This window comes from Phalacrocorax carbo, chromosome 1 (assembly GCF_963921805.1).
Source record: "Phalacrocorax carbo chromosome 1, bPhaCar2.1, whole genome shotgun sequence".
Taxonomy (NCBI): Eukaryota; Metazoa; Chordata; class Aves; order Suliformes; family Phalacrocoracidae; genus Phalacrocorax; species Phalacrocorax carbo.
The window spans coordinates 8,334,536-8,361,671 of NC_087513.1; the positions used below are offsets into that span (position 1 = coordinate 8,334,536).

Genomic DNA, 27,136 nt, shown 5'->3' on the forward strand with positions numbered 1-27,136 from the left:
TCAATTAACCATGAAATCACAGATGGAGGATGTAAAAGAAATGAAAAGGATTAGTTCTGCAGAGCAACCCTGCCAGGCACAAGTACATTTTTAGATCCTTTTCTTTCCCCCCCCACCCCAACTAAAAATTGCTAGCAAGCTGCTCCTTATAGTGCTGCTCAACCTGTTAATAGGGCATCCATACCAATACCAGCTACCTCTGTGGCTGACCACGGAAAAGTGGGAGTGGGAGCACCTGTCCTCAACGCCCTTACCTGGGCAGCCCAGCCTGTCCTGGCACCAGGTCATCAGTGGGCTGTGGAGCCCACCGCTCTGTTGCCTTTGCCTGGCAAATACTGCATGTCCAAGAGAACAGCAACCTCTCCTTGTCTGCGTCGCAGATGTGGACCCTAAACCAGGCAGAAAACCATATCAGGATGCAGAAGGCTTGCTGCTGGTGCTCAAAGGTGGGATAAGCTGCAGGGCACCCCACATTTTGGACTTTGTGTAAGTCCCTGGCTCTCCTGGAGCGTGAGGGTAAGATCAGGTGTGGGCAGAGCCTTGCTAAGATGACAGATATTGCTCCCGAGTTAAGCCACCTGAGTACCTAAGTAATAGGAAATATTATAATCAATAAGTTCTTAGTGGCAATGAAATAGCAATAGGAATGGGTCTAATTTCAGCAGGAGCTACTGAACCACTTCTTGCCCAAAATCGCCAAAAGCATTTTCTTCAGATGTTTGCAGACTCCATTCTGCTTTGCTCGGCAATGGTCTCCAGCAAGGCCAGCACCGATACTTTGGCATCGACTCCCCTCTGGTGCTGTCCCATTGCTGTTACTAGTCTTGGCTCTTAAGTGTATCTACCTTTGGAGAGCCAGAACTGCGGGTACATTCCTAGCCTGGCCTCCCTCTTCCCTATAATGAAGCTTGTTCTACTTGTTCCCTTGGAACTCCTCTTCCTCCGGCCACAATCCTTTGAAGCAACCTTGCTGGTGTGCTCCTCAGAGGGTCTCCATGCTATGGCTGGGCTCAGGGACACCCCCTTGAGCGTACTGGACCGTGACCTTCATCCTCTTCAGGGTGTGTTTTCCTGCCAGAGCCAACCACTGCTGAATTGCTATAGTTCCTCCTTGAGGTGCTTTTTATTCCTGCAGGGCCTTGCATAGGTAATCTGGAAATCTATTAAAGGATTTATTTTATTTTTTTATTTTAATGAAATTTAAGAACATCTTTAACATCTCAGATTTTGAAAAAACTGTACAGACTATATAGGCTTACTCTAAATCAGTGTCCCATATATAATTAAGTGGTCCTCATTTTAAAAGGTCATTTAGAAACATCATTGGATTTATTACCCATTAGTGATAACCACCTGGGAAGCAAAATTATCTCACCCAAGGATAACTCAGAATGTAGCACTGCAGCCTGTAAGCACTAGTGTTAGACATGCAGACTATGGTTTCATGTGATGATTTATCTAGCAGTAGTAAGTGAAGGAGCTTCTGTCATTCCACAGCCTCCCGAACCCAAATCCATTCCCCAGTCTCTAGATCTCATGTGTCTATTTATCTGGGAGATATTGGATTAGAAAAACAATCTCAGCTAAAAGGAAAAACATGCAAGGGAAAAAAAATGTGAAGAAATGAGGTTTATATTATCTGTCCCGTGAAGACCAGTAAGTTACACCAGAAGGAGCTATCAGCCATGATGAGGGGAAGTCTTTCACCTGCTGCTAGAGAAAGTCTAACACAGGAGTCCTGTTTCTGCCTGAAATGTTGTCATTTTTCAGATTTTTGGTGAGAAGTAGCTTACTGTGTTTTGGTTTGGTTTTCTTTTTTTTTTTTTTAAATCAGTCTTTCTTATATAGGCAAAGTCCTTAGACATACTTGCACTAGCAAAATAATGCTTTTGCTGGTAATCTATTTTGTTAGAAAACTTCCGTAAACTTCATCAGACAAAGGCCTCTTTTGCCCTGGGCTGCTCAACCCAGGAGAGTTGGGCTGTAGATCAAACCTTTACCAGTAAGCCTTTAATAATGCAGAATAGGTTATTGTGCAGATCAGTTGCTTTCCCAAGTTTCATATAGAAAAAAAAAAATGTTTTACAGTCCTTATTGTAGCCTCAGGTATCAAAAATTTCAGCATCACTACATTTCCTAAACTACAGGGGTCAAATACTTGGTTGGTGAAATATTGACAGAGTCCACAGTGATTCTGTATTCTCCCAGTGCATATCTCATAAACATGGTTGCAATAGGAAAATACTGCAAAGTGAACAGTCTGCAGGCTGGCTTCATACCTACTTGTCTTTCTTAGTTTGTTGGCAATGTATATAAATATATATGTGAATAGCCCCTTCTTATCCAAATGACGTTAGCTTATACCTGATGATGACATTTCCAGAGCAAAGTGCATTCCTTCTGCATATATATCAATATTTCCTTGTCAAATCCATTTTGCTACAAAGATGGGAGAGTGACTGTGGTCCAGGGAGGAGACCATCTTCTTGTTTGCCTGATGGAGCAATGCTAGGTTTATTGGAGCTCTGCCTGGGACCTGCTAGATGTAGAGCAGAGGGTCAAGGACTTTCTGGCCCCCAGGTTAGCACTCCTATAGCAGGACTGGCTGAGCTGGGTATGTGATGACTTCTCACTCACCCTGGTTTAAGTGTAGTCTGTTAACTTAAACCGTCGACAACACTGCAGTCCAGACAACTTTGCAAAAGGGAACTTGGTTTGCAAGCTGTAACTATTTGTAGGAGATGCAAATGTGCGTACCTTTGCAAATCTAATTCTCCCTCCTGAACACATTGCTTCCTGTGCCTTGATAGATCCCTTTTCCCTTTGCTCTCTTCTCCAGGGCTGCAAGCAGAAAAATGCCTGCACCCTGGCTGTGTACGGCCACCACTTCACCAGATCTCATGATTTAGCACACTTGGCCCTCCCTGCACAAAGGAACCGTCAGCCCTGCCTTCACAGGGTCCAGGCTGTGAAACACTTCCTTGCACTGGAAGAGAGCAAACTTGAGCAGAAACAACAACACACTGAAAGGAGATGGAGAGATCTGTCTCTCTCATTGCAGATGCTGAGCCTTCAGGATAGCTGTGAGGCTGACACTAATTTTCAGGCATTTCCAGCTTGGTTTTCTAAGCAGTTGCTTGTAACATTGAATGCTGTTTAGTTTCAGAGCAAAGAGTCTTTCACTGGAGTGTCCCATCCTCCCAAGTAGTTTTGCTCCCCCTTCCTCTCCTGTTGTGTCAGTACTTCAGTCACACCAATAGGTGCTCTCTAAATTCATGGCCCCATAAGGCCAGGGGAGGGTTCATTTACACAAAAAAGGCTTATCAGGACAGGGAAAAAAGTGGATAATCAACAGTCTGGTCTCTCAAAAGACATTTACCAGAAAGCAAATGATCAGATACATACATTAATCTTAATTGTGTGTCACCATCACTTGAAAAGCACCTATGGCCCAACTCTGCATATTTCACCTCTTTTCTGTTCTCTTGTCTCCTGAGGATAAATAAGGTTTGGCTGCAATTATATGTTAGAGCAAACTGAAAAAAAATCCTCCCATCTTTCTAAGGAAATACATCATTATTCTGTGATCATGGCAGGACTTCTTATTATTTAAAAGCAACATCTTTCTGCCTGTATTTTTTGACAATCACATTTTAAAAAACCAAATTAAAGCCTGCATATTTTTCTACATACGGGTATTGTTGAAACTGTCACACCTAATAAGAGCGCGAAAAGAAGGATGAAAGCGCTGTGCTCATTTCTGAGCAGCTGGGAACGGCGCTGAGAAAAGCACAGCAATTGAGATTAAGAGAGAGCCTTCACAGCGCAAGATAACCCAGCTGCTTGGAAAATCAAATCTATTGAACATACAGATTTCATGCAACAAAACAATGCCTTGCTGATAAAGGAAAATAACAATGCTCACGCAGAGTTGTATAGTCTTCGATTCAATTCAGAGATAAATGGGCAGTCCTATACTTTTCCTCTTTAGAAAAAGTCAGAGTTAGCTTTCCCATTGTGACTATTCATTGCCTCTTTTTGCCAACTCGGAAAGATCAGCTGAGAGATTTTCATGTGATAATAACATACCCCACAATTTACTGGAAAGGGCACTTGCATGGGGAGTTAGGATGTGCAGGTTCCCTTCCAGGGCCTTATGCTGCCTTTAGGTTCCTCCCTCAGCTTTCCATCTCATCAGTCTTCCTATGCTAAAGCGACATCAACGCCTTTGTAAAATGTTTTGACATGTCTAGAAGAAAAGTGCTATACCACTACCCCATCGTTTCTGTGCTCATAGCTAATTCATGCTAAGAAGTCGGGAATAATAGGATCTACAAAGCTGATCAGAAAATGTTTTCCCCTCTCATGTAAGTTGTGTACGTGACAAGATGCCACAATTTTCTCTGGAAAACACTATCTGGGCCCAAATGTTTTAGGTTTTTGAGAAAACTGGCTATTTTCTCCTGGAAAGTGATACTTGTTCATTGTCTTTAAAGCTGCTTTTCCATTGAAAAATTATTTTATATGATCACTTTGTAATCAGCTGTGGAACAGCAAGCTGCGTTACTGGGATTTTAAATTTTTGTTAGTGTCCAGTTACCATGCAAATATAGTGATTACCTACAGTGAATTTTTGGTCCAGGTATAAAGTGTTGATCATTCCCACCCATTCTCCATTCTCGTTTTTGCGCTGTGGAAACCATGAACACAAAGGCACTTTTCCAACACCAAGACCCAGCCTTCCTTCCCAGACTCAATAAATGCATCAAAGCCTGGACAAGGAATTAAAAAACCCATCTTTTTCTTTATTTCAGTACTTTCTTTATTTCCAGTAACCTTCTAATAACCTATGTATGTGTAAGATACTGAGAAAAGTAATACTTCTGGAATTTTAGTTGGATATAAAAGAAATATAATAGTCTTAATTCCTCTAAATGAAGCCTTTTATTTATGCATGAAAAGATGGCTGATATGTTCACTCTGATAGCCTTTTGTTAGGCTTTTGGCATTGTAATAACTAACTAGTCATTCCTGCTCCGTTTTTTGTCCTGGCCAGTTTTTTAATCAATGACACAATACTTTACCTTTCACCAAATGCCTCAGGTTTCCTTGACAGCCTTTGTAAGAAACTTCGTCAAAGAGTTTGAAAAGTCCAAGGAAATAATTGTTGACCAGTTTTGTTTCAACGCATTATTGTATTGGTGCTGAAGACTTCAGATAGGCTGGGGGAAGGATATCATATTCCCCAGAATAGGCTCTTTACATTAGGAGTAGGGTCCCCTGCAAAAGCTACTGGATATGCCACAGTCAGAGTTCCTGGCTGCTCCTGCTTAGACCAACAATAATATGTATTACAACTTGTAGCCCTGAAATTACCCTCTTGGGGTGAATTCCTAGCACCATGAGTCCTTTCTTGAGAGGGTATAATTAACAATGTTTTGATTCTCCCTCCCTTCTTCCTGGCAAATCTGGACTCTGGCCGTTGCATCTTTGCCTTGGTATCCTCCAGCCCTTGTGAAAACAATGTGAATTTTGGCCTTAATAACAAGCCACGTAAAATCTACATAATTGACCCCTTTTCTGAAAACGTTTCAAAGCTTTCTCTTTAATCTTTGCATATGCATGTGTGGAAGGAATGCTCTCATTTCAGCAGACCCCTGTTGCATACAGCAGCCTTCTTGCTGCCGTACAGAAAGAGCAACTAGGGAGTTGTTATAAACGGGGGGTTTTGCCTCCCAGATGCCCTACTTTTCCTTTCTGTGTGATTTTATGCAAAGGAGCTCAACCTCTTTATTTCTGTGCAAGGCTTCTGTAGCATTACTGCACATATTATAATCCACATATCCATGGGATGTCAGGGTGGCTGGGTCTCATATTGAGATCCATGGGTCACTGGTGATCTCTGGGGCTTGGGTGAGTGGTCTAAAGTTATTTTACAGCACCACCCAGGACAGAAACACTTCTATGGCTGTCTGCCAGGACAGGGAGTTAACACAAGCGAATCTCAGAGGTGAGAGCTGGATCCTTGACTCAAAGATCTGGAAGCTGCTTATCAAGAAAGGGAAGTGTTAAGGTACTTCCCCTTTGTTCAAGGCATGAGATGTCAATGTGACCATTTTCCATTGTGTATCATTTGATTAATCTCGGTTCTACCTGATCAGGTTCAGAGCTAATATCTCGTGATTGTGGACCTAATTCAAAGTCCACTGAGCCCATGGCACCTCTCCATTGATTCTGAAGGGACCTTGTCAACCATGGATGGAAAATCACAGTCCCAAGTTTTCACTGCTTGTCTTTCCCAGCTTCCCACAGCTATGCTCCACCAAAAGCTTTCTTGTCTTTCTCTTTAACATTTCTGTATCATTCAGATGTCAACCACTTCTCAAGCACTAGACCGTGGCTAGTTCATCACTCACTTACACTGCTCTGTTCACTGCCCCCTTCTCCTACCAATCTATCTAAACCACTTTCTTTATTCCTCATTCATTTACAAAGCGCTGTGGTTCATACACCTTTATCCACCAACAGGACTAAGAAAAAGGATGCTGGAAATAGACTATGCTTTCAGATCTGTGACTGGAACCTGCCTTACCTAGTTCCAGAAAGGGACTTCCATTTCTCCATCCTTTGGAGCTAGTCAGTCCTTCCACTTGTTAAGAGACAGCTTCTCCAAGTCAATATTACTCACATGTTTATTCAAAATCAATACTGCTTATTACAGCTTCTGCAATTGTGTCTCACTATCGCTGTCACCTAGTTAGCTCAGAACCTTCCCGGCAGACTCCCAGCTTGCTGTGAAGTGTTGGAGTTGCAAGATTGAGAAAAAGAGATCATAAAGTCAGACAGAAATAGAGACCTGCTGATGGGGGATGTCACATAAGACAGGTTGCCAAGCATTCCCTCATCTGCTGCTCATTCCCTCCGCTCAGACACATATGGCCAGATGAGAGACTCATGATCTTTGAAATTTCTGTGTTTATCTCGGTTTCTGCTTTCTGTCCTGAAATACAGAAGTGATAACTCATACCTAGTTCAGGGGTCATGGCAAGGATCAGCCATGCTCAGGAAAAAGCACCATCTAAACAGTAATATTTTTATACCTTGATGCTGCCCCTGCTGAAGCAGATGGCAAGCTCCCATTGACTTTAATGAGGCCATAAAATGCCCGTTGTGTGCATGCAATACGTGACAGCTCCTCTTGCAGCCCACATGCCGTGAGCTCCGCTTTCCCTTTTGTTGTCTCCACTGACTGTGCAAGCCTCCACTGACCCCCTGCGGAAACCCAGCCTCCTCTGTATAGAGATGAAGAAGAGCAGGGGCCAAATTCACAGCAATGGCAGGGTCTGTGCTGGCACCTCTGCTGTCCCCTCTGCTCCTAACCAACCCCAGATGGGAGAGGCCCACAAGTGCCACAGCTTGCAGGTAACAAAACATTCAGGAGAGCCAACTCCAGAGCCAACTGTGACGGGCTACAGGAGGATCTCAGGGAGCTGAATTATACAGCATTAAAATGGCAGATGAAATTCAGTGTCAATTAGTGCAAAGAGAGTTGTGGGGGAAAAAATAAACCTACCTACACATACGTAATGATGCTTCTGAAGTGTTGATATCAGTCATGAAAGAGATGCTGGAGACACTGTGGGTAGTTTTCGGAAAACACTGGCTCATATTGAGTGGTGATGAGAAAGGCAAAGTGAATGTTAGGAAATCTGAGGGAAGGGGTTGAGAATAAAATGCAGACTTCATTATACCACTGTAGAAGTCTCTGTGCATCTGCATTTTGAAGATTCTATGTTGTTCTGATGACTTAATCTTGAAAAACTACAGAAAAGAGAGAGAGATGAGAGGCAGAGATGATCAAAGGTGTAGAAGGGCTTTCACAAAATGGAGGAAACTGAACAGAGAACTTTTGGCCTTGGAAAAGTGATAAAGAGGAGCTAAAGATAAAAGTCACAAATAGTGCAGCAGAAAGGAATAGAAAAATAGTACTGATTTGTTTCTCATAATATAGGAACTCGTAGGCATGCGACGATATCATCAAGCATTAGTTTAAAATGAACCTAAAAGAACACTTTTCATATAGTACGTCATTAAGCTGAAATATATTGCCAAAAGATACTGTGGAGCCCAAGGTGTAAGTGATTCAAAAGGAAATAGATAAAGGAAATAGATTATTTTAGAGTGGTTAAGTCCTTTTATGGCTGTTAAACACAAGGGTCCAGCTGCAACATTTAGCTTAGCAAGAAAATTTTGTCATTGCTGGGAACAATATGATATACGTCCTTATTCCTCTCCGTAAGCACCCACCAGTGGACACAGTATGCTGGGCTTGATGGCTATTTGCCCCACAGCTGTGGGGTGCCTCATACCGCTGCACACATTACAGACCCTAATGTATGGAGGTAGCACAACTGCAAAGAACAGCTCTCTGTGAAGGCAGAATAAACTCTGGCATAAAAAGACATCCCCTGTGTCACAGACAGAGCTGCTGTTCCCCTACATCAGCCAAGGACTTGACTCATGGGTGGCCCATGAAATAAACGGTTTGTGTGGAAGTTTCCAGTGAAGACCCCTTCCCCTTCTTTCTGCAAAAGACAGGAATAAATACATATATTTGTAACATTTCAGACTCTGATACTCATTTTTCCATTGATTACCTTAAAAAACAGGGGCTATTTATACACTTTATGGTCTATAACTGTCAACCTTGTGACAAATCACCCACCCAGTGTTTTGTCAATGATGTGGAAAATAGTGGCCATATAAACAGATCAAATGAAGTGGGAGTTAGATGGTGTGATAATGTCAGACTGTAACCTTTGATCTTTAAAGGTCAGAGGTCAAATCTGTCTGCACCGAGGAGTAAAAACAATGTGGGGAGTTCACCCTGGTGTGTAGGGAGCTATGAACCAACATCTCTTCTTGGGAGAGGTGCAGTGTTTGTAGACATAAAGCCTGGGTTGCATGTGAAGTTTTGCACTCGGATTGGAGGAGCTCTGATTAGAGAAGAGTAACTCCGATGGTGTTACCAGACTACCTGATCAGGAAGAAGGTAAGTAACTATTAAGCAATTTGAATATCTGGGAGAAGTCCTGTAGGACTAATAAGGGGCCTGTGAGGAGAAGATGCTCCTCTGCGTGTGGCATGTTTCATTTGGGAGATAGTGGGGAGCAGCACCCAGCACTGCAACCAGGAGAGCCTCTTTTGCAGCAGTTTGGGTTTATGCAGTTACTGTGGTGCACTGGACAATGAGCAATCTCAGGCTAAGTCACTTCACTACTACTTCACCTATGTTTTTCTATGTAACGAAATACCCTTGATTATTGGGGGAGAAATAGGTTATTTTCAGACTAACAAAAGCACTGGTTTTTCTGTCCCACCCAGGGGACTATCCCTCTTATTTATTTTTATTGACCCACTCTGCTTTTCCCATTTGATTTACAATTTGACAATTGCCACTAACTGCACCTTTAACAGTTTCTCCTGGCTGCTTTCAACACATGAAAGTTAAACACTGGGACAAGAAATTCATTAAAAGCCATTGCAATTTTAAACTGTGGCAGCCTTTCTTTTTTTCCCCTTTTTTTCCTCTTTTATTTTTCCTGCAAACCTACCAGCCTACAACCATAACATTTTCACCTTCATTACCTCTTGCATTTAATGAAAATATGTTTCCTTGGATGCTGAGCAGTGCTTGCTGTACAGAGAGGGGAGAAGGCAGGACAGACAACGCGGCCCTCTTCCACCCCTGCTGCTGCCTGCATGGACGGCAGCGCTGCCATTGCTACCCTGGGACAACATTGAGCGTTGCTTGTATTCTGCACTGGATGAAGCATCAGGGGTGCAAAGGGCCTCCATGTTCCTCGATTTTGAACCTCCTGAGGGAGCTCAGAAAACTCTTCATTCTGCCAGAGCATCCAAAGAGAAAGAAATGTCATTTTTTGGATTCCAGCCTCCGAGGGGGAAAAGCACTTGTCCTTCTGCTTGACAGCAGACCACCTGTTCTGCTACACGCAATGAATAATCAGCTCCACACAATGTGCACTCACTGTCTGGCATTAATTCTTTTGCAGTCACGTGTGCTTAGACTCAGCAGTGAGGTACAGCTGCTGCCTCACCTAGGTTGTCATCATTGCTTGTCAGGTAGGAAGTTCATGGCCCCTCATGACGGCCCAGGGGCTCCCAGCAAACTGTTTTTTTCAGTGGTGGTGAAGTTGATCTGCATTGCCAACCCAGAGCGGCATTAAGCCATCTGGCTCTACAGATGCAGTGGGGCAGAAAGGACCCCCTCACGGCACCAAGGGACCCTGCAGTTTATCTGCGGGAGGGACCTGCCTTTCTCATGGGGCCCTGAGTGACCTCCCAGACCCTCGCCCCTACGACCCACCACTGCCAGTAGTGGGAAGAGCTGCTTCCCTACCTCCCTCCCCATGCAAAGCAGGACAAAGCAATGTCACAAATCATGGCTCTTGGTAGAAACTCTGATACAGCAGGGCAAAGGGCAGGTCCCCAGACTTCCTCTTCCCTTTACTACATCCAAAAAAAAAAGGGACAGTCATCATTTAGCTCTGGAAAAAAACGAATATACTCTGGAAGGACTTAAGGCATCCAAGACAGAGCTTTAAATCCAGCCTGAAGGAGTGAGTTAGGCTTACTCTGAGTAAAAATAGTCATTAAGAGAAGGATTTCTCTCATTTGAACTCAGACATGTCAAAATCAGATGCCTAATTTTAAGTTACTCACCCCACACTATGCTTCCTCCTAGCCACAGATGTCCAGAGGCCACTCGTGTAATCTTAGATGCCAATTTTAGGATGAGATGAACCACCTGTTGGAGGCACCTGCTACTTTTCATTGACTGTAGGGAGACAGTAGGGTGAATAGCCCAGAATTAGATGTCTGATTTTCAGATGTCCTAAACTAGGTCAGAAAAATCACCTCCTGCCCTTATGGGCAGGGTTAAACTGCTTAGGCCAGTGCTCAAGGGACATGAGCACAACCAAAGTGGGTGGTGGCAACAGGCGGGTGGATGAGGAGAAGGATGAGAGCGTCCTGTGCCCTGAATGAGATGAACGGGAGTCAAATCTGAATGACTTCTGGTGGTAGGTCCAGACTATACAATCAAACGGGCTGCGCTGGTTTGGGGATCTCTCTAATGAATGCAATCTCAAGAGCACTGAGTGGATAACAAAGCAGAAGAGAAACCACTGGGGGTAATATAAGTGCAGGGTCATGATATTGTATTTCTTTTCATCTCTTCTTACCAGCTTCGCACCTGCACTCTCTGCTTTGGGTTTTGAAAATAAATAAAATCTATTTGCAGCTTAACAAGACTACGTTAAAGGCGTTTTAGGGAAAATACGTAAACATGAAGGATTTCATCATGTTGGGGGAGCATAATGATTCATTATGTTGGGGGAGCGTAATTCTGGGTCTGGATTAAAGCACGACTAGCCCTCTCTTCAGTATATTGTGGTTTATATATAAAATAAAAATATATATTTCAATCTCATGGTCGGCACTTTGGAGACAAGCAACAGCAGGTGTATGACGAGCAGCACCCTCCAGCAAGCACTGTCAGCCTGGCAAGCTCTCCAATGTGTGCAAAAAGAGTAGGAAACAAGCCTTAACATCCACTGTCTCAAAAGGGCTTGTCCACAGCTATGGAGCAAGTGGCTATATCATGAACCAAAGCAAACTGGGGCTCATGGGACTACATTAATCTACTCTTTCCCAATCAATCGCTTCAGTGAGATTATCGCAAACATGATGGATTAGATCACTTAATCCAGTTAGACGGCAGCTCAAGAGGATGGGTAAATAAGGGGAGCCGGGAGTCTGATGGCCTCTGCTGACCCGGAGCAGCAGCCGGTCAAGGTGGCAGCTTTCAATGCTGGTCTTGACCTGATTCTTGGGATTGACGTTGCTAACGAAATACATTCAAGTGACAAAAGAGATGTGTAATTTCAGGCAAAATACTTGCCATCAGAAGGCCAGAGGACGGAAAAGGCGGTGCTAGCTATTTCCTCCTTACCTTGTACACCTTTAGGAACAAGTAAAATGTTTCTCATTCAGAAAAACAACAACAACAACAACAAAGAGAAAGAAAGATGAGGCTTGACAACCCGTTTAGCTACCCCTGTGCAAAACAGAGGACAGTGCTTTGAATACAGGGCAAACTGACATATAAGGATGGAAATGGTAATTGCACCCCTGGATTTTGGAGGGTAATGCAGCACAGCTGAGCTAGGTTTAATGAGGGTGCTCTGACACCACTAGATCAGCACAGCAGCCAGTCCCTCGTGAGCAAAATGCAGTCATTCCTGCCTTGTGTTATTTGGTATTAATCAGCACAGTACCTTAATTAAAATTTAACACCTGAATTAGAAAGATTTTGATCATTAATGACTGCATGCAATGCCGCACTCAGCGTGAACCATCAGATAAGCATTTTCATTTTGTATATGCAAATTCTGCAGCTGGAAAAGGCAGCATTTGGGGTTGTTTTTTTAAAAAAATTGAAATAATTCCACACTTCACCCTTGGTAACACCAACAAAAAATGTGCTACATTTTATCCCCCTTTCTAAAAAAAAAAAAGATGTTCATATTGAAATAAAAGCACAAGTGTGTTAATAGATGTGATTCATTATGGTCTGATCAATGATTAGATGTGACGTTTGACTCTGCCCTCTTACAAAGTTTTATTCGATGGGAGAATTAGTGCCTGGGCTGGCAAACAGGGGAGGGTTGAGATCTAGAGCCCTGTATCTTTATACTGAGTAAGCGGACATCAAAGGACTTCTCAAGCAGGCTGTGGGTGAGGATTTTGTTTTGGGAGGGTAAGAACAAATCTTCCTTCAAAAATCAAAAAATGTGGGGAAAGAATATGCATTTCGCTGACACCAAGCATTTAACTGCTGCAGTCAGAAAATACAACTGGAGCCAAAAAAAAGAAGAAATTGCAGAAATGAGTAGCAGAAGTCCATTCTCATTGAATAATCAACACATATATGGGCATACAAACATATAAATATACATTCAAATATATTTGGCTTACAGATGTTTTCAAAACTTTTAAAATAAATAACAGGTTTTTATAGTCTGGCAAAGCCCAGTATTCCGAGGTAATTAAGCCTGATTGCTTTCAGAGCAGTCTGTTAACAGGCTTTCGTTATCAGGGGTCATTTAACATTTGCAGCGTACAAAACATTCCCCCAAATCGTCAAGCCGCTTTCCATGAACAAGCCTGCTTACGTAGATGACGTGATGGGCCTGCACTAGACTCCTCTGTGGCTCCAATGCCTGATACCCACTGCTCTATTTACCCAGCAGTTTCCACCCTGGGCACATCGCTTCATTACAGGTGCCTCGAGCTGCTGTGCCCTTAAAGCTGCTCATGTGGGGATTTTCTTCTCTGAGGTCTTCAAAACTTGCTCAAGGCTGTTGTCCAACCTCCTTATAGGAAGGACCATGACTGTGGTGTCCTTGGTTAATATGGGCAAAAAACTCAGAGTCACTTCCAGTGGCATGAAACAAAGCCTGGGATCTCCCTATGGACTCCTCGCTGTAAGGTTTGCCTCCAAATCAGCCCTCAGGAGTAATGCCACCCCTTTAGGGTCTGAAGGAGGAGCCAGCAACCCACTGGCACCCTGCTGAATATATCTAAGGTCCATGGACCTCAGACACCATCCTCAAAAGATTTGCAAGAGCAAACTGTTGACCACTGGTGGAGTGGAAGCTGATCTGAGCATGAGGGGTTGCAAAATGTCCTGGACATTTTTGTCCCTCATGCCCAACTCTTTGTCCTTCACCTGGGCGCTGAGGGGCAAAGGTGTGCTCGGATCCAGGGGGATGGCATGCTGAGGGGGGGGCTGTACGTTGTGGCTTCTTAAGAGCCGTTGTTCCTAAGAGCAGCCAGCCTGGAGGAAATAGGAAACAGCTGGTTTGTGCAATTATTTCTTCACAATGTATGTATTGTAGGAGAGGGCGTGAAGGCATGCATTTCCATTAAGAACCTCTCTTGTGAATAGGAAATCTGCAGTAATTAATAATTCCAGACTGTTTCTTGGGGGGGGAAATCCAAATCAGACAATGACAGAAGTATGAGCGCAACAATTTGCTTCCTCTCCCATAACCACAGCTTTCCTCTAATGATCTGACAATACTGGCTGCAAAGTCATATATGAACTTCAGTGGGTTTTGTCTGAAAACCACACAAAAACCTGGCTGTTTTCTAAAATCAGCTCTTGTCTTAAGTACCTTAATTTACCAGCCCTGCTCTGCACTATAGTTTGATTGCATTTGCCAAGTGGAGAGCAAAAGTGTCAGAGGAACACTAGAAAAAACCACAGATGATGCTTGACACTAAGGGAGGGCAGTAGATGAGTAGGAGATACAGAAGAACAAGACTAAACTAAAATAATTTCATACTATTTGAGAACTGCCAGCTCCCATCATTGTACTGCAAATCTTACAGCATTTTATTGTTTTATCTCCATAGAATACAAGGCTCACTTTTACAGACAGAGATGTCTCATTTTGCAAGGATGACAATGAAAATAACTGCACGAATCTAAAGCCCAAACAAATAGAAGGGGGCAAACAAACACACCTAACTGTCTCCAAACTTATTTCCTACCTGCTATCCTTTTCCCTCCGGATTTGAACATGGACTTCGGCAGCTTGAAATACATGACAGAAAAATTAAAATGGTAGCTTGGAACTCTGTGGAAAGATGAGATTTATGGCAAATTACCTTTTTGAGCATTTTTGCATATACATTTAAGAAAGTTTGAGAATATTTATTTAGTTGGTTAAAATGCCAAAGCCTGAAAGCCAAGCTGACTGATGAAAGATATTCAGCTTTAAAGTATGCAAAACCAAAACTAAGGAAACATAATCATGTTTTATTTAAAAATGCACACATAGACGTTCTCTGATGAATAATATAAGCTGAGTGAAAATCACTTATTCTCGCTACAACAAAGACTGAACTCGTGGACTTGGTGATGCAGTTGCTGATCCCTCATTCTCATAGAAGACCATCTGCTCTTCTATCCCAGCTTGGATGCTTGCTGACACATTTTTAACATTTTTAAACACGTACATCTCCTGGTACTTCCCTTACACAGCACTCGGAAACCCACAGTCCCAGAATGGCTGTATTTCTCTTTCTTACAGGACAGGTAGCAATTAAAGTGTCATTAAGCTTCAGAGTTAAAATCCCCTTGAGTTAAAGGGGTCAAACTGCCTCTTCCCTGATACCGCTTCTCTCTAGATGCAGGAACACGCACGATCAAATCTCATCCAGGAGGTTTTCTTCATAAGGAGACAGACATGACATCTTTTAAAGAAAGATAATTCTGAGAGGACTGATGAGGTCACTAAAGAAATACTGACACAGTGCATTAGCAAGGGCCAGTCTGATCTGACCTCTGCCTGTACCGCTGAATATTGTGGGATTGCTTTTAATATCGACTGTTCTTCAGGGAGCAGGAGGTCACGAGCTACATTTTTCATACGGTATGCGGGCGGTTTGTGGATGACTGATGCCTGCTGATCTTTGGGGCTGCATGGATCACTTGTTGTGAGAGGCACCACGTGTGATTAAAAATAACTCTTGGCTAACTCAGGATTGCTGTGGGGCAAGAGGTTATTAAACCTGACCGAGTTCGTACTGAGATGGTCTAGGGGCATTCACACAATCTGTTAAGGCAACTGAAGCTGGGGAGCAGGGCTCAACAACGGCAAGGGCATCTTAAAATTTCTCGGATTACATCTGTGAGAGTGCATCCACCTTTGAATTAGCAAAGCAGCCATGCAATATTCAGTCTTCTCCTTTTACCCTGGAGAATCACAGAATAACTCTGATCTGGAAAATCACTGCCAAACTCTGAATGTCCATTTCATATGACTATTAGTTTGTCCCAATGCTGCATCTTGTATGGCTAATCTTGCAAACCCTATGTGTTTAACAATCTTCCATGTCCATAACTTTAAGATCCATACTCCTATATAACACTGACAAAGGTCCATTCATGTTTACAGTATGATCAGTGGAAGCAACATATTTGCAAGCTAGATTACAACAAACTTATTTCCCCCAGCCAGTAAATTTGACTCAGGACAGCAAAAAGCCTAAGATATCTCTTGAAATCGTACCTCTCGAAGGACCATAATGGCTATTGAAAACTGTATGGTGGTGCTAAGACCTATACCAACATCTGGAGTGGATATAGAAAGGATGCTCCTCCATACCCAGGACAGCTGAAGTTTAGCAGCAGCCTAAAGGTGTTACCAACAAATCAAGACATCCTCAGTGACCTTGGTCTTTATCAGTCCAGACGAATTTTATCCTGTTTTATGCCCCTTGGCTGACTACACGGCCAATGTCACAGCCAGAGCAAAGGATGTTGTTCATGGGCTTTTCTCAACTAGGTCCTACCTTTTGTTTGATGCTCTGTCCATTTCTAGCCCATTCTGGGCTTTTTCTAAGTATCTGAGTAACTTCATTCTCAGTGAGATTTGCAGGACAAGCCCTGTTGATTAGTGACTCTCTGCTTTAGCAACTCTTATCTGTGAAGCCATGAACCACCCAACTGATGACAGATCCTGAGGAGGAAACAGCAGCCTCCAACCAGCCCAAGGACCAGCAACACAGTTATTGCCAAATGAAAGGAGCACAACCCTTGCAGTGCTGCCAGAAAGCACAAGTGTGGAGCCAGCCCTCTCTGCCCAGACCAAGCACTACAGCTTACCAGAAGGGAGTGTGTGTAAAGTCGTGTTTTATTTTACATGGAGGCTGCCCTTTTGGAGTGAATCTTCTGGTTGTCTCCACTTACTGCTGTGTGGTTCACCTCACCGAGTCGTCTTGGAGCACATAACCTGGATTCTTTCCAGGTGAACCATTCAACCGAAAGATGCTGCAGCAGCATTGCAGGAGCATACCTAGTGTGCTCCAAACATTGATGGACCAGATGGTTCATGGGATGTGGCTAGAGCTCATCTGGAATAAATGTCTTGCAATGACTGTAGTGTATGAGAGGGATCCTCAGCACCAACTCTTCCACTTTATAGACCTGCTGCTGTTGGGTCACTGCTTAGGAAACATGGTCAAAGGCTTCAAACACTGTGACTCTACCATAAAACTAATTATTTGTATGATAGGGTGACACAATGAAATGGCCTGATTACAAGATAGTTTTCTTCTAGTACAAAAAAAAGATCCCAGCTTTTGCAAGTCAAAACACAGATGCAATTATATAAGACAACACATATGTACTAGCTCAGCCTAAGTGGCACATGAGAGATGCTCGTGAGGTTAGCATGGCAAGGACCCCTGATTCCTGTGCTGGGAAATGCAAAACCATTTGTTACTGCTTCTTTTCTGCTCTTTATTTACCCTACTTATCACAGAAGTGGTGCACAATTGCCCCCTTCTTTTTTTTGCTTTATACAACATTCAAAGTTGTCAAGGACTTTCCAAAGGTTTCAGAGGCCACATTAGACAATGAGGTCTGGATGTCAACAGATTGAAGTGCTCTTGATTGATGAACATGATAGCAAATGCTGGTTTCAGTAACTGAAAAACTAGAGGAAGGATGGGCTTGTGAATAAGGGTTTGGGCTAAAATATGTAATAGATGAAGGTTCATTGCAAAGCTGAGAGCCCTCCTGTCCCTGATACAGCTGTGATAGCTCCATACAGTCTGTAATAGAACCGAGTAACATAAACAGAGCATCGACCTTATACAGGACATATCAGGCATTTTCTTCGGCGAAATGTACAGCAGTATGGAATTGCCTGTATTTTCAACACGTCATCTGGGCCCTTCAGCTTTGTGCCTCATCTTTTTTTAAAACCTGAGCTCTGGGAGACATGGGATTAAAGTTCCCAACCTTTGTTCTTGAGGAATAAGCCTTCAAATGTGAAATTCCAAAATGCAAATGAAAAAAAATTAAAATAAAAACCCAAGCACAAGAAAACACAACCTTTCTGCTAATATAGTTTTTAAGCCGATACCATTAGGGAAGGAAAATGACTCATGATTTGGAGTGTATGGATCTGGCATTCCATTATAGCGCAGAATTTAAATGAACCCTTTTTCATATGATGGTTCATCCGTCTGTGAGTGGAAGTAGAGTTAACATACAGGCAGTGTTAGACTCTGTGTGACACTTGGTAGAAGCATGACTTGAACGCAGTCGAGACCTGCAGAAAATAAGAAAGGGGATGTTCAGGAGGAAAAATTCAATTTCACTCTGTCCATGGTTCAGATCTGACCCGAGGTGTCAAACAGGCTGTGTAACAAAACCCATGCATTTCAACGGACCCTCTGTAGCCAGAAGGGGCCCACGGTAGAGAGAGATTGAAAAATTAATTCCATCCACCTCTCAGAATGAGGGAAATGTCACTGAGTTAGGAATAACAGAGAAGGGGTCATTGCTGAGGTCTCTCTGTACACAGTCTAATCTGTGCACATTAGGACAAGAATCACAGGTAAAGATGCATCAAGACCTTTCCTTTTCTCTGAGTAAGAGCATATTTTATAAACAGATGCACAGCTCCTTGCACATACTGTTTAATTTAGATCCTGTCTGTTTTCTTATCATAAAACCATGCTTTCTTGTGGCTTTTAATGATGTCTTATGTAAACTGCTTGGACGCCCTCTCCCAGGCAGAGCGGCTGCAGCAGGTTGGTTGACTCCCTACGCCCAAGAATTGGGAAATGAGAGATGTGCTTGCGTGGGGAGAGCATAACCCACGTGGGATTTTGGAGTGCCTTCGAGCAGTGCATCAGCAGCAGCCTCAGCCCAGCTCTGGACATCTGTATCTCCAGAAGCATTGTACCCATGGCCAAACCAGAGCACCAACCAGGGACCCCAAAGAGAAAACTACCTGGAGGAAAACCAAACATTACATGCAGGGAAAGCAGGCTGAGCTGGCTCCACTGCCAGCTTACCACAGGGACCTGATTGCAGCAGCCTGTATCTCCCTCTGGAGACGTCCAGAGGCACCTACCTCTCTCTGCCTATTGCGCAGGGATTTTCAGCCCTCCCTCCCAGGACTGGGTTGCTAGGCACTTAAATTATAGATAAAAATTGGGAGCTTAAATTAGGGAGGCTCAATCCCACACCTGGTACTTATATATTATGAAACAGCTTTTCATTACAGGATCATGTATTTTCTTTTTTTTCCCCCGGAGTACTGTTGCTTCATGTAGGATGCAGGATGGTCTATTGCTGAGGATGAATCGTGGCTGAGTAACTTAAGAGGCTGATGTCTGTAGACCTACTGAATCCCGAAGGTGTGCAAAGAGTGTGGCTGAGAGATAAGGAAAGGAAAAACAGTGGTTTAGGCTTAACACAAGTGCAGGCAGTTATATAGAGAGCTGAACAAAGGCTCCTGTCTTATGAGAGTTCAAAATTTTGAATTTTTTTTCCATCCCATGCCAGGATGGCGAGACAAGTTCCTGAAAAGTGCTTCTGTCTGCTAATTCAAACACCCCTTCCTTCCCCCAGACACAGCAATCACTATTTCAGTAAAAGCTTGGATTTTAACTTTGCTAGAAATGAAGAAAAATTTCCAAGGAAAAAAATCAGTGCACAATGGAAAAGAAACTGTTCATCTGCAAATTTCACAAATGACTATTTCAACCATTTACATCGTCACACCCCCCACCCCCCAATGTGGTAGTCTGCTAACATAGTCCTTTTTCTACAAAAAAATTCATTTTAGCTAGCCATCATTTTCCTGATCATGACACATCTTCTCACTGCTGTTAAATGTTCCCAACTAGGTCTTGTTGAAGACCCTGGGGGAGACCTGGACTCTGCCCCTTCCTCTGCCATTGGCTTCTTGCATGGCACTGGGCTCCTCACTTGATCTGTGCTTTCCTCTTTCTCTGGGCTGAAATAAAGAGGAAATCCTGGAATTTGATTTGGCATAATACTGAGTAGTGAGGTCCTTAGTAGTGCTTCAAGTATACGTTGTGTTGTATAATGCTTTGAAAAATCAAGTTCTAGGTGTTTCCAATAATGTAGCTAAATTGAGTGGACATTTTTGACCTTAAACTCTCTTGTAGTGCAGCTCCTCATCTGTAAAATGGTGGTAATAGCGTCTTCCCTTCCCATAGAGGTGTTTATAAAACTGACATTTGTGAAGGTCTCTGATAATATATAGTAGGGAGCACATTAGAAACACCCGTGAGGCAATTTGTAATTCTGTCTTCAAAGCAGCATTTCAGTAGTACTCACTTATAGTGTATGGCACTTTATACATGATTTTTTTGGTTGCAATTCATATTTAATTTTTCAGTGTCAGTCAAACAACAAAGTATAAAACTTTTTCTAAGTGACATTTTTCTATATTCAGATGAGAACCAAACTGGCAAGGAAATTACATGATCCTAATTATGCTTTGTGCATATAAATCAGCTGTGAAATCATTTGAAACTCTTGTGTGTTTGGGATCTTTATCAATGAGGCAGAATAATTATCAACAAACCTCCATTAAGCCTCACTTTAAAAAGAACTCATTATTAAATATGAACACAGTTCTGCACTTCAAAGTCAAAATGACTCCCCAGCGGACTGGGCAGATATCAAGGCTTGTATGCATCAATGTGCATATCTCAAAAAAATTAAATTCTAATTATTTTGTGTTTAAAATAGGAATCCCCCTCTTTACCTTTTATCAGGGCAAGAGATTGCTGTGACCTAGAAACAAAGTTAAGCTTGGTCAAACACAACACAGAATTCAAATAACCAGTCTAAATGTAATGTCAATAAGCATAAAACAAGCATTGATACAATTCTCAATAATGCAGATTCTCAATAAGCATGGAATATTTCATCTTTCCAAGTAGCAAACCGTGTATAGATCAAGCAATAAAAGACATCAATTTCTCTCTTTGATCTGGTCCAGTGAACACCGATAATGGGTCTTGCAAGACAGGCTGAAAAAAGTCTATTACTAAACATCAGCAATGAATGTTAAATTAAAAGTTCCCATAAACAAATTCAGAAGACAAATACTGACCTCTTGCACAGCTCTTTTCAACAGAGAAGCTCACCACACTTTTCAAAGAAGGTAAATAACCTTCTCCTGGTGTTACACTTGATGAAACAAGCACTTGGGTTTGGAGCCACCTGCCCCAGCTTGCTCAGAAAGCTCCCTCACTGCCGTACACCCCCATTCGCATGTGCTGACCGTAATCCACCATCTGGGGTGATCCGCAGCGCTCCCCACATTTACCCTCTGCAATACAAGTGCTCGTGAGCGCTGGGAGGCACTGCAGGAGCTGCACCCACAGACTATCTATGGACACATGCGGAGAGGTACCAGGCAGAAGCCTGTGTGTTTTAATCCTAGATTCCCTCCTAACTTTTTATAGTCACCCATTTCACAGGCAAGCAACAGAGACCCCAAAAAGCAGTGTAGCTGAGGTGGCATCCGCAACCCAAGGCCAAACCTTGCTCCTGCCTTTGAGAAGGGACAGTCCCTGTTGTTTCCCTGGGTGTCCCACCTGCGTCCCTCTGTCCCCCCTGGGCTGGCTGTCCCACCCCTGCACTGCCCATGCTCACAGCCCAGCAGCAAGGCCAGGCTCTGCAGAGGACTTCGCAAAAGTGAGCTTTGCTGCCTTGGGAAGGCAATGCTGCAGGTGCAGGACACACATTGCTTCTGCAGGAACGGAAAAGGGAGGACATTGGTATGCTCCTGGCTCAGAGAGCCGGGCAACCCTCTGGGAAAGCGTGTGCCGCAGCTCCCTCTGCGGGCTCTTCCTCCGGATGGTTGAAAGCATCCTCCCTTCACACCCTACACTGTCCGAAAGCAGAGGCTGAGCAGGGGTGGTGAGCATGTGGGCGCAACATGCGGGGAAGGGATGGAGGGTCTCATAGGCAGGCGTATGTATGCAGACCCCTACAATGTCTCTGGGATAACAACTGAGGTTGTAGGATGGTAACATTTGCTCCTGTGAGGTTTTAGGATTTAGCACTTGGTGGGGAAAAGGCAGCCCCCTTTCAGGGTGGAGCCCACATTTATAGGGAGCAGAGAAAGGAGACTTGGAAAAGAGTTTAACCCTTCCACTGGACTCATCCTCCAAATCAGTAGCATCTTTCTCCTCGCTGGAGTCTCAATGCTCCTGATCAGCTGGGGAGGGAGCGGCCACGTCTCAGCACAGGAAGACTTGGGATGAATTTGGCACACTTTCCAAACATGCTGTACATATAGGAATCAGTACTGTACAGCACACCTGTGGGCTCCCCAGCACACCTAAGTAAATGTATTATATTACTACACCCTTCTCTGTGCCTTGACCATCTCCTGCTCTCACTTGCAAAGGTGAGTTTGACCTAAGCCCCTGTTTTGCAGAGGAGGGATGTCTGCTCCAGGTCCCAGCCAGGGAGAGTCTCCCCACACACCTTGAGGTGTTTTCAAAGGCTGAGCAGCATGGATGGCTGCAAACAGAGTTTCCTACCAGAACGGGCTGGATGTTAGAAGGAAGATTATGCCACCATATCTTTTTCCATGAGATTATTGCTTGGTTCTGACAATAAAAACACTCCTGATTGCCCTCAGTGGAGTTGTTCTTACACAAAACATCTCTCTCACGCTTTCTATAGAAAAGAGCATGAATAACTATTGTAAAGGTGGAAAATGGAAGCTGTTATAAATGCATATTTGAAATCAAATACAGGTACACTTTAACACTTCCTTGTAGACAAACTCCACCTTGCATTTCCCAGCCATCCCTTTGTGTTCACTTGAAGGGACGGGAGAAGGGCAGGATACATCACCAGGCTAAAGCTACCAGGACCAGGATGTCATCTCTCTACTGCAACAGCTACAGCCTGTTCTCCTCTTTAGATCCCACTATTGCTCCCTGGTGCAGAGAGAGACTTGCTGTATGGACACACTCCGCAGCCTCACACAGCACTGACAGCCCTGTCACTGCCTGTAACCCCACTCCTGTGACACGTGCCAGCTCCACAGCCAACTCAACAGACAAAAGGCATTCAGCAATCCCCTAAAACAGCCTCCTGCCCCAGGCACCCTCACCCGACACAGGGATGCTGGGTCCTCTGAGGACACGGATGCTGGCTCAGCCTCTCCTGGCTGCTATGTCCTGCTGCAACAGACGCTGACCAGACACAGGGCTTCCTTCAAGGCTTAACCCACATGTGATAGCAAAACCCCTGCACAGTTAAGCTTTAAAGGCTTCAAGTTTGGAGGCATTTTAACATTCCTATTGCAAAGGTCTCACCGCTTTGGCAGTCACAACACTTCTATTTAAAGCACTTAATTTCATTACTGAACCTAGCCCAAGGGTCTTCTCTTCTGTGTTCTCTGCCTTGCAAGAATTGATCTGAGATCTACCTTCCTATCTTCGAGTAAATGTAATTGAGATTTGAAACAACTGGGTTTAGCCTATTTAGAAGCATTAACATTCTGTGAGGATGGAAGCTCCATTACTTTAACATCCCACAGCCGAAATCCCCTTGTAGCTGTTTATTGACCTATAAAGATGTGACATAAATGCATCCTTGACATGAAGAAAATGGTGAGGCAGGTATGACATTTCTCCCTGAGGCAGCTACTGCAGCTACAATTCTCTTATCTGTAGGAAAAGTGGCCACAGAAACCTAATCACTGTTTAATTTACTTATAGCTGGACAAAACCAGACCACTCAGCAACTGTACTTGGCGCTCAGTCCCTGAACAGCCCCCACCAAGGGCTGGAAGTGATTATCAGGTGTGCTAACAACCATTGCACAACTAAAAAGGGAATAATTGGTTTGCATGGTCATTTCTGATGAGTTGGCATAATTTTCTAACCAAGAAGCTCTGCTACCATATAAAACATTTGGGAAACCCCCCCCCCTCAGCAGCACCACCAAAAACACCTGACTGTCCCTAAAAGGCTGATCATGTTTCGTTTGGTCCTAAATGAACCTGTGATCTAATGATCCCTGACATGAATGCAGAGATTATATTGATTAGCCAAATTGGAAAGGGTAATAGGAAGAAGGGAATTAACATTCAGACAGTAGTTAAAGCAGAGCTGTAGGAGAAAGTAGGCATAGAGACACACTCCCTCCCCCTTACATATCCCTCTTCTAATTACATTTAGCTAATCCTTTCAATTAACATTGATGAATTTTATGATGAAAAGCATAATGAATCCATTAAACACAAAACAAGTATTGGCATAAACCCTTTTCACCCCAGGAAGTGAATTATATCAGGAGAGCTACAGTAATTTACTAATAAAGTGATCTAATGATGAAAAGAAGCCATTCATTTTGTGGCCAGTTAAAGATTCAGGCTGGCGGAGGCTGGATCCTCCAGATCAGGTGCTGATGCTGAGGGACTCGCTGCCCTCCCAGCAGCAATTGGCAGCAGAACTGGGCAACACAATACGTCACTCGCCGCTACCTAATAATAATGCTACACGGGCACTGTCAGTATTTTTCATCCCCCTGCTCCTGCTAGACTCTTCTATAAAAAGCCAATTTGTTAAGCAGTTAGTCACTGCTTTATAATTCATAGACTCTCCCGAAAGTTTTAATGAGAAACCATGAAAGCAGTAAGAGGGAAGTACGGGCTGAGACAACTATTTATAAGCCACAAATATCCTGCTATAACATTGTCTCTTCTCACGACGTGTGTGTTACATTTCTATCATGCACACGCTAAATTTATATGTCATGCATTCTCTTAACAAGACTATTCATACAACTATGATAAATAGGGCCATAATCTGCAGTGATTTCAATCCTTCTCTATGCCAGCAGAAGTCTCTTAGCAACGGTTGTTAGGGGCAACACCAGCATCCAGCATCTTTTGTCGAATTCAGTGGCAACCGAGCTTCCACCAGCTTACGATGGAGGCTCCAGCTATACCTCAGAGAGAACAGAGCCTCCCTTCCCCCTTCCACAAATCCACGCTACTGAGAGAGACTCACTGCACAGTGTGTAAGGCTCAGCAATTATTAAACATTATCAATATACTATGATCCAAGCAGCCCTTCTGGATGTCACCTGTATCACATCTCCTAGCGCACGAGAGGGCTATTAGCTTGTTTTGCAAGATCACAACAGTCTTGTCCTCTCCCCAGCCTGCTTAAAAATCACAACATTGTCTTTAAACTGGGCTAGAGAACCCCTGTAACATGGTACAATGAAATCCCTTTACTAGTACCCTGTTGAGATGTGTCTCCAACGCACTTCCAGAGACAGGGTGCAATGTGTATGCCTGTAAAGTACAGCCATGATCTTAATGCTCCTTTAATTTTTTATTCCAGCTTGTCCTGGTTTTGGCTGGGATAAAGCCCTCTGTGGGGGAGTGAACTGGGCAACATTGGTTTATGATACAATAAAATTACTGGTCATGAGTCTAATCTGGTATCTGCACTCAGCATTGTCCTCTTCTCTGTATTTTGGGAACCATCTCTCAGAAACTATTAATAGTTACACTCTTTACCTTTTCTCCTCAGAGAGCCAATTTATGGGAGAGACAAGGGAGGGACACTTTCCCTCACTCCTTCACCTTCCCTTTCTCCTCCAGGCTAGTTACAACAGCTTTTGAGAATTTTGAATATCCTTGGGACGTTCAAACCAGCATGTTCCTATTGCTATGTCTCCTGAATGTGTTTCAGGCGTTGTTTAAGGTTAAACAACTGTTTAAGAATACCGCCCAGAGATCTGCCCTGAGTGGGCAGATGAGCTATGAGCGGCAGGGTGTCGGATAGTATGGGCAAGTACCGAGGACAGTGGGCAGTTTACCAGACAGAGTAGAAGAGCTGATCCTACTTCTGATCTTAATAAAGGGACTTCTGATTCACATTTACAAGAACTGAGTAATGAATACTATGACCAGACTAGGGGAGCCCTGCCTCCAGCCGGGTGGAGGAAAGGGACAAACAGGTTCACAGGACTTCATGGATTCAATGGCATTGCACATCCGACCCACAGGAATATAAGACTTTAGTGGACACTGGTGCACAGTACACCCTGACACCATCACGCTATAAAGGGGCAGAACCCATCAGCATTGCCAGAGTGACAGGGGGATCCCAAAAGCTAACTGTATTGGAGGCTGAAGTGAGCCTAACCAGGAATGAGTGGCAGAAGCACCCCATTGTGACTGGCCCAGAGGCTCCGTGCATCCTTGGCATAGACTCCCTCAGGAGAGGGTATTTCAAGGACCCAAAAGTGTACAGGTGGGCTTTTGGTATAGCTGCCTTGGAGATGGAGGAAATTAAGCAGCTGTCCACCTTGACCGGTCTCTCAGAGGACCCTTCTGTTGTGGGGTTGCTGAAGGTCAAAGAACAACAGGTGCCGTTTGCCACCACAACAGTGCACCGGCGGCAGTATCGCACCAACCGAGACTCCCTGATTTCCATCCATGATCTCATTCATTGACTGGAGAGCCAAGGAGTGATCAGTAAAACTACCACACTTTTTAAGCACTGTAGAAGGGGATAAAGTCCCTGTAGTGCAGGTAAAAAACATGCTGGGGAAAACAGTCTGGGCTATTCCTGCCTCAGGCAAAAGCAAACCCATCCATGGGATTACTTTTGCTCAAGGACCTGAGTGCGCTTGCTGGATAATGTGGAAAGATGGGGAAGTCCGATGTGTACCTCAAGTGGATTTGATTTTGGGTGAGAATAACCAATTATTTTAATTATATGATGTTAATTGCTATATAATACTGTATGTCATCACTACTATGATTGCTATATGCCATAGCAATGGTATTACAGTAAGAATTACCTAAATTAATGAAGAATGTATTTTGATAAGACAGAGTAAAGTGCAGCAATGATAGAACCAGACAAGTGCAGCAGTGACGGAACTAGAACTAGCATCAGCGTGCAACCATCCAACACCACACACCATCTCTCCTGCCCTGAAGAATTGTTACGACAGATGGAGCCCAAAGTCATGGACTAAATTAGCTCAATGGACATTTTGGAGGGATGGCCCATAGACTAAGGGAATGATATATGTGTGTATATATCAAAAGACAGGGCAGGGGGTGGTGATTCATTTGAATATATTGGAAAGTGTGGGACTTGAGCATGACATAGATGGTGTAGAATAAGGGGCTGATGTTGTCCTGGATTTGGC

The 27,136-nt window shown here is 43.6% G+C and overlaps 1 protein-coding gene and 1 long non-coding RNA gene across 2 annotated transcripts in view; both read right to left on the reverse strand.

Moving 5' to 3' along the window:
* FRMD4A (FERM domain containing 4A) overlaps nt 1-27,136 on the reverse strand; it is a 383,615-nt gene that overhangs the window by 299,069 nt on the left and 57,410 nt on the right. The gene's annotated exons all lie outside the window — the stretch shown is intronic.
* Nucleotides 3,358-27,136, reverse strand: part of LOC135311977 (uncharacterized) — a 69,994-nt gene continuing 46,215 nt past the window's right edge. Inside the window, exons 2-5 of the long non-coding RNA XR_010371568.1 lie at nt 14,641-14,726; nt 10,744-10,858; nt 9,649-9,905; nt 3,358-8,585 (exon numbers count right to left, since the gene is read on the reverse strand). This is a non-coding gene — a long non-coding RNA (uncharacterized LOC135311977). The remainder of the gene's footprint in view (nt 8,586-9,648; nt 9,906-10,743; nt 10,859-14,640; nt 14,727-27,136) is intronic.